We start from the raw sequence: 13,114 nt of genomic DNA, 5'->3' as shown, positions 1-13,114 counted from the left end.
GCCTGCCCCTCCAGGGGTGCCAAGGTCTGGAGCTGGTGGTCCCCATCAGCTGGGATGCTGCCTATTCCCCACCAGGATGAATGGGATCTGCTCATCCTCCCGTTGATCAGACATTTAGGTCCAGCCATTTGATGGGACGAATGCTTATAAACACCGAGGAACAGCTGGGAATGTCCCCAAACCCTTCTCTGGTCTCTCTTGTCCTGCCAGATGCTGCAGGCGTTGTGAAGGGACCTGCACAGTACCTGGGCATCACAGCTGTGACCTGCCCCTGCCTCCCCCTGCTGGCAACAAATCCTCCTGGGAATGACCCTGAGCCTGGCGTGAGCCCTTGGAGCCTTATTCTGACATCAAATATTGGGGATCTATCCCATCCAGTCCATGCAGAGCCACACAGCCCCATGGTACATGGGGTTTTCCCATGCCTGGGAGGGCAACTGCAGTCTCCAAGGGTTTCTTCAACACTTCCCCCCCACAAAGATGCTCTCCACCACGCAGGGGGTCAGCTCACCGCAGGAGCCGCCTCGAGTGAGTCTGGGGGCAGCCCAAATGCAACGACCTGAGACAATGAGCAAGACCAGGGCTGCACAAATCCCCCCTGGATGTGCTGGTGAGATCCAGCCCACATCCCCCTCCCCTGGCTTGGGTCCCACCTCGCATCCCACCCCAGCCCCTCCGGGATGCTGGTTAACGGCAGGAGGGAGTTACCGCAGCGGTAATCCGCAGCACCATGTGCGTAATGGAGAAACAATACGGCTTTGAAGGGCGCAGGCAGATGCCCGAGGGAGAAGAAGGCGCCTATTGAGTGGTGGCAGCCGGGGCAGACAGCTGCCCGCCTGCCTGCGCAGAGCCCCGCGCTGCCCAGGCTCACTTCGGGGGTCCTGCCAGCCCAGCAGATCCTTCCTGGGGAGAGGGCCAGGAGAGGGAGCAGCGTATCAAACCCCAAAAGGGACTTGTCATCAAACCCTACCACCAAACATGGCCAAACAACGACAGATTGTCCCCTCACTTGTCCCCCCGCCCCACCCCGATGCCCAAACCAGCCCCTTGGGGGAAGCACAGGAACCAGACGTAGACCTGCCGTGGTCCCCATGACCCACCTCTGCTGTACCGTGAGCCACGCCACGCTGGGCACGTTTTATCACCAGTGTCCCCTGCAGCAGAGGGTCTTGCCTGACTCTTTTACACCATCCCCTCCGGCTGCCTTTTTACCAGGCAGCTCCCTCAAGCATTATTCTAGGGGACACGGTGCAGAAACCCTGTAATGGCAGGAGAAACAGCCACTGGGGTTGGGGATTTGGGGCCTTTCACCAAAATGGGATGTTCCCCATGGTTTTGGCTGCCAGGTTGTGTCACAGTTTGGGTTTTTCCTCCAAGCCTGGCTCCTGCAGGGTTGAGATCGCAGAGGGATTGCTGTATTTAACAGAAACAAGTGCAGGTCAACTTCTAGCCCCGCAATGATACACATTCTGGAGCTGCCAGAAAGGAAAGGCTCAACAAAAGGAGCATTAAATACTTAATTTGGGTTCATTTAATGATTTTTCCAGGGTCTTATGACCACGCAGTCAGTGTGGTGCTGTGAGCGAAGGGTTTGCAGGGAGAGCTGCTCCACTGCTCGGGATCACTCAGTGGGTCACCAACCAGAAACCCCAGTGGGTTATCGAGAGAAGAAAGGTTGGCACAAAGTGCATCCACCCAGATACAATGGTGAGAGGCAGGAGGGCTGTCCTCCCCATCCCACCATCCTGCGAGGTGTGCGCAACCTGCAGCAAAAAGAAGGAAAGGATAACCTCAGCCTTTCCTTCCAGCTGTGGTTGGCTGGAAAACACACAAAGGTCCTGACAACCTCCCAACCCCTGGTGCCCCATGGGGGACAGGGTATGTGGTGCCTCAGTGTCCCCTTCTGCATCCTGGAGGGGTGGTGGGTCCAGCACAGAGACACGATCCCAAGCCAGCATTGGGGCCATGGCCTCTGTCCCACATCTCCTGGGCCTTCCACATCCATCGTTAGGGACTCCCAGGAAAATGGGCACAAGCAAATCCGGGGTGCCTAAGGGGTCATCCCTCCACCCCATGAGCAGCCGGACAATAATCAATAAAATCAGCATTTCAGGGCAGCTCTGCTTTTGACAGGCAAGCTAAGGTGCAGACAAGTATTTTTAGGGATCGCTGGTAAAATCTGCAGAAGGAAGAAATTTGGCAAATATTGCCCAGGCACCAAAGGCGGCACTCGGATTAGTCAATAAAAATAGCAACATTTATTGAAAAAAGTCTCTGGATGGATGGATACAGCCAGCTCAGAGGGGGCTTTGGGTGCAGGCTGAAGGGAGGATAAATGAAGTGACCCCGTTGTTGGGTACAACAGAGGTTTTGTTGCCTACATGCTTGAAGAAATATCCCGTTGAGTGTCAGCCCTTCTCCTGAGCCTGGATCTGGTCATCCCTCTGGCCAGGCTGTGCGGTCCCAGCACCGAGGTGGCGGTGGCACCAAGTGGCTTCGCCTTCCTGGCTGTTGTGTGATCCCACCTGCCGGGACACGGTGTGCCAGGAAAGCAGAGTCTTGCTCAGAGCCACGTCCTCCCCCAGAGCTCCTGCCCACAGACCCCCACTCCTCCAAGCCCTCCTGGACCCCTGCCTCTCCGTACATCTCCCACACCATCGCCCTGCCACATCCTTCACTCCCGGTATTTCCCCCACTCCCACCCCCTGCCCAGCCCCACCCCTCCCAGTCCCATCCCTCCCCGTTCCATCCCTCCCCACACCCCTCCCAATCTCATCCTTCCCAATCCCATCCAAATCACCTCCATCTCAGCCTCGTCTCCCCTCATCACTCCCCACCTCATCCTTCTCCACATCCCTCCCAGCCCCATCTCTCCCTATACCTCTCCCAGCCACATCCTTCCCTGCACAATCTCCCGTATCTCTCCCAGCCCTGTACCCTCCCCAAACCCATCCCTCCTTAGATCTCCTCCAGCCCCATCCCTCCCAGCATCCCTCCCAGTCCCATCCCTTCCCTGCTCCTTGCTGGGAGGCACACGGAGCCCCACAGGAGCTGCCTCTTGTGGGCTCCAAACAGCCATGACCCAACCCATTGGGTTGCAAGGATGGAATATTGCTGCCGCTGTGGTCAGCGTGGCACTTGGACGGGGACGGTGGGTGGGTGCGAGTGGCAGATCTCGGGTGCAGGTGGCGGGTCCTGCCCTGAACACTGCCCTTGGCCAGTTGGGGAAGGAGGCAGCAGGGCAGGGGTATGAGACTGGGGCTGTCTGGAGGAAAACACTAGTCTGGGCAGGGGAGTGGATATTGCCCTGCTGGTGCTGAGACCAGCAGACTTGTGACACAGAGTCCTTGGTGGGAACCGTGCAGGGCCAAAGGCTGGCTGGGCTTTTTCCAGTGCTCAGAAAACTGCTGGATCTGAGGTCACCTTTCTCGAGCCCAGGAGCAGCCAGGCTTGACCAGTTCAAGTCCCACAAAGCTCTTGAGGTGCAATGAGTTGACAGTTCTCAGACAATGTCCCCAGTGCCAACGCTCACAGCTCCAGATCCACAAGCAGATGTGGATGCTGCCACCCAGTACGGATTGGTGCCTGGCTTCCTGGGCTGGCTCCCACCCCATCCCAACTTCTCCTTCACCCAAAATCTCCATCCCCCCTCCAGCTGCCTGTCCTGGGGGCTGCTGCTGGCCCCGGAGCCCTGCCAGGTCCCCCCACCACAGCCGAGGCAGCTCAGGCACCACATCCCCTCACTGGTGAGCAAATCCTTTCCAGGGCAGCTCAGAGGCTCCATGCAGCATCCAGCTTCAGCTGGATAAGGCACATGGGCAGACAGGATTAGTGCTGCTAGTGTCAGGGAGAGGTGGGGGGAGATGCTGGCAGCCCCATGTGTCCCACTGGGGATGTGTCTCCTCTCTGGCTGGGCTGCTCCCAGCTCTGTTCTCCCAGCCTGGAAGCTCCTGGATATGGTAAGAGCTGCTGGTCCCATACACCCCTCCAAGGCAGAGATCAGTGAGAAAATCCAGCAAATCTCCAAAAACCAATCCCAGTGGCTATTTCTCCCTCTTGAACCTTTGCCAGCATCTCTCCGAGGCAGGATTACTTGCATGTTGCAGGGCCCCATGTCTGGGCCAATAATTCCCAGCCCCTAATTGATCCCGCAGGGACCCACACCCACCCTGCACCCCACCCTTTGGGGCTGTCTCCCCCATGGATCTTCTTCCAAACATATAACCCATCCTGCCCATGTCCCCCCGCTCACCCCACGCTGAAACGACCTCCAGCAGCCCCACGCCCAGACTGTGGGACAACCCCGGCTCTCGCCCACGCTGGGTCCCCCACCCCCATGAGAGACCCCCCCTCCTTTTGCTCGAATCCGGGCTGCCTTGTCTCTCCCCAGCTTTTCAGCGGAGGGGCTTTTGCTGGCAAAACACAGCCCCGGCTCGGCCGGTGGGAGACACGGCCGCATTGTGCGCCCGCTAATGCTAAGTGACTGCTCCTTTGTGCCGCTGGAAGCGCGGAGCCGCCGGCGAATGCCTGGGAACAGCTCCGGCTTACAATGGGGTGCAGCCGGGAGCGACCTCAAAGCAAACACTGACTTAAAAATCGGTGTTAACCAGGCAGGCACGCCGGACCCCTTGGGAAATACAGCCCCTGCCAGCGCTACGCCTTTGTCACCGCAGGTGAAACCCTGCTGGGCTGGGACAGAGGTGGTTGGTAAAGGCGGCTTTGATGGAGCCTGTGGTGCCCATCCCTGGTCCTAGAGATGCTGCGTGGATGTCGGCAGCTGGTTGGGACAGCGGTGCTGCCGGGCACGGCGAGAGGCAAAGGGCATTTCACCAACCTAAGCAACCAGACGGGGAAAGAAGGTCTGGAGAGCTCCGGTTGGAGTTTCAAGGATCCCACCAGAGAGAAAAGAGGCCAGGGGTGTGCCACGGCGCAGATGCCCCTTGGGAGGGAGATCAGTTTAGGGTTGTGTAGATACACCCTTGGCACTTTTATAAAGGAGACACACACACACCCCCCGCCCACACGGCTCGTTTCCATCGGCCTCACAAGCGGTGATCTCTCTGATTGTTGTACTGAGGTGTCAGATCCATGTCCAGGTTATCTGGCACAGCGAGGTACCACCGAGCAGCCAGAACCCGCACTGACACCCGCCTCTTGCAGACAGACGTCCAGAGGTGCGGACAGATGTGCAGAAAGCCCTTGCACCCTCGCGGCTCCTCAGTGAGAGCTCAGCTCATTTCCTTGCAGACGGCTGTGCTGTACCTCTTGTCCCCTCCACGGGGCTGCTCTGCAATCGAAAGGCGAGGGAGAAACTGCACCAAGCGTGGGGCGCACGAAGAGTGCACGGTGTTAGCACGTGCTTCTGAAGTGCAGTGAGAAAACTGGGAGCCCAGCTTGCTCCAGAGCACAAGACGGGGTGCCCAGCCTGCTCCAGAGCGTGCCAGTGGCACCCGAGCTGCCCCAGAGCTGGGCTGTGCATGTACCCTGCCCTGCCGGCACTGGTTGCTCCCAGCTCAGAGCTGGCCCATCCAGGCCTCCAGCCTCTGCGCAGCCACCTTGAACTCCCGCTCTGCCCTCCAGAGAGGGTTTCAGAGAGCCAAGGAGGGGTCGGTTGAAGCAAGAAGGTGGGAGGTGGATGGACAGACCGGGGCTGTGAACATCACCTGCATCAGCCGGGTGCAGCCGGGCACAGGGGATACAGCGGAAGGTGCACAAATACACACTGGGAAAAGGCTCCGTTTCCAGGAGGGATGTGGCAGCTCCAAGGGCAACTTGCCACCAGGATGACTTCTCACAGGACGCTGTGGCTTCCTCATGTCTCGCAGCCTTTAATTGAGGTGCAGCGTGTGGCTCAGAGCCACACTCCGCTGCACGTCCCAGGCGCAGCAGTGACGCTGCTGGGCAGCGTTTGTAGCCTTGTGCAATACCCAGGTCATGCAAGGTGACCCAGAAAGTCCTGCACAGGCGTCGGGGGACATCCAGGGCACTGGCTGGACACTGGGATGAGGAGGGAGCAGTGCTTGCTCTCCATCTTTGCATTGTCCACAACCACCCCTTCCACCCACGGTGGGAAAAGGTGGAAAAGCATCGGAGCATGAGCCCTGAATAACCCCACATGACATGCCAGAGGAGAGGCTGTGGGGACAGAGGTGGCCTTGGTGGCACCATGCCCATGGAGGACACAGGCTGTCCTGATGAGGGCAGCTGGCATGGCCGCAGTTTCGACCACCGCCACGCCACACTGCCGGCAGCGTTGGCCCACAGCGAGGGAAGCACGAGGGCATCCCAATGGCACCGCCTGCCGCTAATGACAGGCCGGCCAGCTAATTATAGAGGGCAGGAAATTAAGCATGCAAACGAAGCTTAAGTATTAGGTCAGCGTAAGGGAGGCAGGAGGTCACCTACGGGGCAGGTCTGGTCCGGGAGGCACCGTGGAGGCATCCTGCCCTCCGCTGCCCCTGGCCCCGGGGGGCTGCAGGGGCACATGGCGAGGGCAAAAGGGCAACAACCCGGGGCAGCGGGAAAGCCACGGGCCAGTGGGGAAATGCTGCACCGGGAAAGCAAGGAATAAGCAAGCCAGGAGGGACAGGGAGGAGGCTGCTGGCTGCCCCGAGCTTGGCTCAGGGCCAGCGGGGTCCCTGAGAGCTTCCAAAAGCATCAGGCCCCAGGGAATTTCCGCGCCGTACGGGCTGCTTTGGCTCAGCAGATCCGTGCAGGGGATCCGGCAGCAGGCGCAGGGCCGGGGGTGCGGAAGGAGGGTCTCGGGGCCACGCCGCGGTGCCAGCCCGCTCCCCTCCACCGCTCCCCGTAGGGATGGATGCTCAGGAGCCCGGGCCCGCCCCTCCCGGGGGCACCGGGCGACAGGACCGCGGAGGACAGCGAGGGGGCGGCTCCCAAGTGCGGTAGGGAGAAGGGCCGGACGGGGGGCGCGTTGCCCCGGGGGCGGCCGGTGGGATAGGGGAGAGCAGCGGGAGGACCGCCCCGCCGTGCTGGGGCGGGGTGCGGGAGCGACGTCGGTGTTTCCAACAGCCGACGGGAACCGCGAGCCGCGGCCGGGACCGGGACCGGGACTGGGATCGGGATCAGGGCCGGGGCCGGGGCTGGGGCCGGGATCGGGATCGGGACCGGCACCGGGACCGCGCCCGCCAGCCCCCGCCCACGTGGGCCCCGCCCCAGCGGCGCGGCGGCCCCGCCCCTGGCCCCGCCCCCAGGTGACGGCGGTGGCCCCGCCCTGCTGTTGCATCACGGGCGCCGCCCCACCCCTGAGAGAACCCGGATGAGGCAGCCCCGGCGCCGGCGGGCGGTGCTGCGGCCCTGACAGGGGATGCGCCCCGGTGAGTGGCGGCGGCGGCGGATCCGTGCGACGGCCGCCAGCCGGCCCGGCCCGGCGGGGGGACCCGGGGAGGGCGGGAGGGGGGCGCCGCTGGCGGTGCCGGGGGCTGCGGGCCCCGCACCCCGCCGCCGATTGGCTGCAAACTGACAACGGGGCAGGTCCCGCCCTGCGCCGCGCGCCGTTGGCTGGCGGCGCAGCCCCGCCGCCTTCCATTGGCGGAACCGAGTGCCTGTCGCCGGCTCGGCCCCGCCCCCGCGGCCACCGCCCTGCGCGAGCCGGCTCCCCCCGTTCCGTCGCCTGCTGAGGGGCCGGCGGGCAGCGCGGCGCCGGGAGCCGCCGGGGCGGGGGTCCGCGGTGCCCAGACACCCCTTCGCGCCGGGGGCGGCCGTGCCCGCTCGGGAGCAGCGGCCCGCGGGGGAGAAGCCCCTTTTCGAAGGTATTTCGAGTTGAGCGTGAGGGAAGGAGCCATGTCTGCTGTGGAACTTCCTCCCGGCGGGCCGGCGCGGCGGCGGCGGCTCCGGGGTTTGCGCCCCGAGGTGCCCGCTCTGCCGGCGGGGCTGGCGGGGCGCGGGTCCGCGGCGCCCGTCCGGTTATTGCATCACCGCGTCTCGCTTCCCCGCGTCACGGCGCGGCGCGGGGACGGCCGCGGGCCTGCGAGCGCCGCGGGCCGTGGCCAGCGCCGGTCGGCGTGTCCGGGGGCTGCCGGGGCGGGCGGCGGCTGGAGCGGCCCAGGGGCGCGCTCCGGGGGCGGGGAGCGCGGCGGAACTGCAGGATCGGGATGGGTGAAGCCGAATCCGCCCGACCCGCGGAGCCCGACCGGCTCCTGAGCTGCTCCCGGCTGCCCTCGGCTCTGGAAGCGGCAGCGGGCGAGGTAGCTCACCCCGGGTCTCGCCTTCCCGGGGCCGTGGCCGTCCTTCCCGCGTGGGATGGAAGCGGACGCGGGTTTTCCCGGCTCTCCGCTGCGCTCCCTGTGCGTCCCCGCGCTGCTGGGGATGGCTTTAACGGTGGCGGATCGCTTTGGGCTTCCCCCCTTCTTCAGGGCAGTGCGCGAATGCCAAAGGACTCCGCTGTGCGCGGAGAGACGCGCGGCAGGGCAAGTCCGGCGCTTTGCCCGGCTGTCTGCGCCCTGTGCGGCTACTCTGCCTCCTTTGGACGTGGCTTTGTCCCAGAAGGCGTTTATTTTTCCCTCATCCGTCCCCAGTCCCAGGCAGGAAGCTGGACACGATTTGCCTCTGTTCTTATAAATCCTTGGTAGATCAGACGCCTAGGGCACATCGCTAATGAATATTTTTCAGTGATTCTTTTTCTCTGAGGTTTTTATCGCCTCCCTCGCAGCTTAGCAAGTCCTGCTGTGTTTTGTATAAACATGACTAAACTCGAACAGTCCCTGCCTTGTGCTCCCAGTTGGATGAGTTTGACCCGAATCGCAGCAGACACGCCGTAAAGGATGAACACATCTGAGACATGAGGAAATACATTACTAGAGTTAGACTTTCAGTTGAGTGACTTCCAGTTAATGCATCTCTCCTTCCTAGGGAGGAGGAGAGCTGCCTTCATCCACCCATGGCCCAGCTTCCTCACTCTCGACTGGTTTGCGCTGAGAGTATTCAGTGACTCAGGGCTTCTCTGTTCCCTCTGAAACTATCCTGACTTGGTCACGAGTGCAGAGAAGATGTGAAACCGCAGAAGAAGTAGTCTTTGGATATTTGAGTAATTTTTCTTTCTTTCTTATTTTTTTCCCCCCCTTTTTCAGGAACAATTCCTGGGCACTGCAGAGGGGAGGTGGCCTTGTCAAGGTCAGTGTTTTGTTAGGGGTATTACTAGCTAAGAGGAAGGAGCTGTCCCAGGGCAGAAGAGTGACTAGGAGGCTTTTATATTTATTTATTTATTTAGATTTAGATTTGATGTGTCAGCAGTGTGACTGCACAAGCACGCTGCTTGGTAGTGCCAATTAGCTGCGGTCGTACAGGATACGATGGGTGTTGGGAAGCAGTGTGGGTTTTTTTGAGTACTAGTGTAAGGTCTGGCCTGGAAGAGATCCTGTGTCCTGCTTTCAGACCCGGACGTGGCTGGGCTGTGTGTTTATGTTTTGTATGTACAGACAGGGCCCAGACATTCTCCTTTTGGTTCTCACATGCAAATATTTGGTTCTGCATGTCGTTAAGAGTTACAGAGATGGAGGTATGTGTTCAGAGGCATAGTGATTTAATTTCTTTCCCCCTTCTTTGGGGGCAAAGAATTTTTTTTTTTTTTTCCTGACTCTTTAGAGGTTGCAGACATGTGAGGTGATTCTTCTTTTGGTGGAGGAGGAAAGAGGAAAGAAAAGAAAGGAAGAAAGTGGAGAGAAACCACGAGACTGATGATGTCTGTGACTTTGGTGCCACAGGGAGTCTTGTCTCTGGAGACATGTCTGGGATTAGACTACCGAAAAGTATGGCACGTATTTTTGCGTAGCAGGGAAGGTCAGACTACAGAAGGGAAACAGTCTCTTTACAGTCCTTCTTGACGTGTGTGACACCACAACATAATCAAGATAAACTATGAAGTGTGTTCAAGCAAACTGTCTTTTCCCTACTGCACTACACTGATCCGGGGGCATGACGACACATCCCCATCAAAGCACGTTTTTCCTGATGTGATTGTGCCCCTCAAGGGCTCTTCTGTCGACACAGCTCAGTAGCAGATTGTGCTGCTTCCTTCTCCGATCAACGTGGAGTTTGGGGGTTTATTTTTAGCTCTCATCTTGTTAAGTGCTTACTGACGAGACCTAAGGCCCTCTCTGTTGATGGCTGGCTTGTGACGAGCTTTTGGGGAGTATTTTTCAAAACCATTTTCCACTCCCTGGCACTGGTAGAACTTCAGAGATATAAAAGCAACAGAATTCACTCCTCTTGGAAGAAACCTGTGCTAAGTGCTTTTCCCTTTAAATTTCCTGGTCTCTTGTCCTTCTGCAGTGTCCAGAAGCATCTTAGCCCTCTGGCCACCGCCTTTCCAGGGAATGTCATCATCGGGGTGATATTAATTGCTGAGATAACAAGGGAGGCCCAAGGGACCCGGGTGCTGTCATCTTTCGCAATCTCTTTGCCATGCGTGTGATAAGCTCTCAGATAAATCCATTGCTTCTGGACAGGATGCTCTGTCATTTCTCAAGGTTTAAAGAGAAACCAGGCAACTGCGAGTTTGAGAAGATGCAAGTTGGGTGGATAACCTCCAGAGGTGGTGGAGGGGTGTGCAGGCACGTGGCAGCTTGTGCCAGTGGCCAGCTCTCGTTGTAGAGTCAGGATCAGTGCTCCTGGTGCTTGTCATAGCTCACTGATTTTCCTGAGAGGTGGTTTTCTGGAGAGCAGAGACTGAGGCAGGGAGAAGCCTGTCCTTTTCACAGCCTGAATTTCCTCCTTAGTTTGCTGTTTGCTCTGCACCCTTCTGCTCTGCGTGGATTTGTCCCTCTTGAGTTCCCATGGGAATGGAGCTGGGAGCAGATTGTTCTCATGGTCAGGCCCAGGTTGTTCTGGGACATGCACGTCTCAAGGGACCTTTTCTTCATCTCTGCAGATTCTGCACCTGCATCAGGAGCACCAGCCTCTTCAGGTTTTCCTTTTTAAGGCACTTCGGTGGTGTTACTCGGGAACAAATAGAGGTCGGATGTCTTAAACTTCCCATGTTCATGTAAGGGATAAACGTTTTAAAATACTGAATTCTGATGCATTTGGTAATTGTAGCTCGATTTCTGAAAATAGGCTTCGTGCATCAGTACCTTTCTTCTGGTTTCAAGGCTTGCGTCCCGGAGCTGGCTGTCTCATCAAGGCTTTTTTTTCCTCACTGGATATCATATATCCATAAGGTGTGTGGGGCTTGGCCATGCCCTGTAAGCATACCTGTTTTATTTGATTAATAAGGCCGATTCCACAAGAGGCTGTTGAGATAACAAGGCTGTATGGTGTTTAATTGTCTTAAAGGCTTTTAGTCTGAAGCTGGCACAAAGTTCCTGCAGGTAGGATTTGGTTATCTTCTGCCTCCTGTGCTGTCCAAGTTGGAAATGCAGGATTTATTATTATGGCAGAGAAGGGAGTGTTGTGCTGATGCTGTGCTCTGTGAGGGTTTTTTTTGGTTTTGGTTTTGTTTTTTTTTTTCCCTGAAAGCTCACATGCTGCTGTTCTAAGAGGCAAGGAGGCATTTGTTGTGGTTCACCAGAGAACATCCAGTTCAAAAATAGTATTGCAGGAAAAGAAGAGGTTCGCTTTCTGAAGCAGCGATGGAAGCAGGCAGCCTTCCAAAATGCATATGAAAGTGCCTCTAGCTCCTGTTTTAGAATGAGAAAAACAAGCACAAATCTATGGGTGAAATCTAATCCATGGCTTTTGTTTGTTTGTTTTCCATGTTCTAATAAGTGAAAGACAATGCAAATTTGCTTTGATTTTTTGGCTGGAGTGCTCAGGTTCCTCTGCTTTGAATCCTGATTGGGTTTTGGAAAAAACCCCAGAACTCCAGGGGCTTGGGGGGCTACCTGTTGGTTCTCGTGGTTTGAGAAGGTGAAGAATGGTAGAAACAGGATTTCTGCTTTTCTGCCTGTGAATCAGCAGAAAATGGGAAGAGGATGACCTGGTTGCTGACAGTCCTTCCTGCTTTACCTGGCAGCTCTGGGCCAACACTCGGTGGCAGAGTCATTCCCTTCAGAAGAGGTTGACTGCGGCAGTTACGTGGCACTTGGCAGTTTTAGAAACTGATAGCTAGAATGGGTTGTTGTCTCCAGAACTGAAGGCCACGTGTGAGCTTGGCAGAATTTCTTTATCAAGTCCTATTTTAGGTAGTTTCTTGTACAATTCCAAAGGTAAACAAACATTTGCATTGCCTTCCGTCCTGGGGCAGCAAAGTGTGGATGGGGGAGTCTCAGTACTGTGACTTGTCGCACTGAAGTGGCCTTGCTTTGCCTCCGCTGAATTCTTCATGTTTGGTGTCTGGAAATATTGGGCAAAGAAGATTGTGAGGAAGAAAGCTGGTGGCCAATGTGCAGGAAAACAACCTCTTCATGAACATTAAATAGCATTCGTTCTCATTATATGGTAAATATTTATAAGCTGGGAGAACAGGAGATGATTAAAATCGAGAAGAATGGTTTATCCAGCCATTTGGGATGCTGCAGGTACCCCTGGGTGAACTGCAGCTGCCTCCGAGCAGTACTCAAAGCCATTTTGGATGTGTTTCCATAACTCATGCCTGCCGCGATGCGTCAGGGAGTTGAGTAACTTTGAGAGCGGGGAGGAGTGGATTCCCGACTGGGGGAAGGGGTGGGTAAAAGCTGAAGCATCGTGTTGTATTTCAAGCTCAGTGTTTTGATCTGATATTTGATCCAAACCCTAGCAGCAGCCTCCAGTCACATGGAGAGCCCGGGAAACTTTTTTGAAGGTACTGTGTTACTCTTCAAGCTGTGTTTGTGTTTTCACAACTTCACTGAAAGGTGGCTCCATGAAGATTTTGGGTTGGCCTTGAGTGCACAATTCCTTAAGCTACTTGAAAAATGCTGTCTGCGTGTTAGTTTAGTTAGTTTTGCTCCATGTTGGATTCAGCCTTCGGCTCCTGTAATATCCAGAGGATACTGAGCATCTCACTTGTAAGGAGGCTTTTGGAGGTGGGAAACCAGATTTGTCCTGTACAAAACCCCCTGGATTTAGAGAAGTTCTTAACCTACAAGCTGCACTTTTTAAGAATGATCATAGAATCATAGAATGGTTTGGGTTGGAAGAGACCTCAAAGATCATCCAGTTCCAACCCCCCTGCCATGGG

At 57.1% G+C, this 13,114-nt stretch overlaps 1 protein-coding gene across 3 annotated transcripts in view; it reads left to right on the top strand.

The window, feature by feature from the left end:
• Positions 1 to 7,259: 7,259 nt before the first annotated feature.
• Positions 7,260 to 13,114, top strand: part of NDEL1 (nudE neurodevelopment protein 1 like 1) — a 29,092-nt gene continuing 23,237 nt past the window's right edge. The window contains exon 1 of one of the 3 annotated variants that reach the window (XM_086623890.1): positions 7,260 to 7,334. The gene's annotated coding sequence lies outside the window, so the exon portion shown is untranslated. Of the gene's footprint in view, positions 7,335 to 7,741; positions 7,770 to 9,110; positions 9,130 to 13,114 lie in introns of those variants that run through there. The other 2 variants (XM_086623889.1, XM_086623891.1) reach the window with 2 other exon arrangements.

The sequence above is a fragment of the Tauraco erythrolophus genome, chromosome 20, assembly GCF_009769465.1.
Source record: "Tauraco erythrolophus isolate bTauEry1 chromosome 20, bTauEry1.pri, whole genome shotgun sequence".
Lineage (NCBI taxonomy): Eukaryota > Metazoa > Chordata > Aves > Musophagiformes > Musophagidae > Tauraco > Tauraco erythrolophus.
Note: the sequence above shows the minus strand (reverse complement) of the source record. Positions and strands in the feature narration are given on the sequence as shown.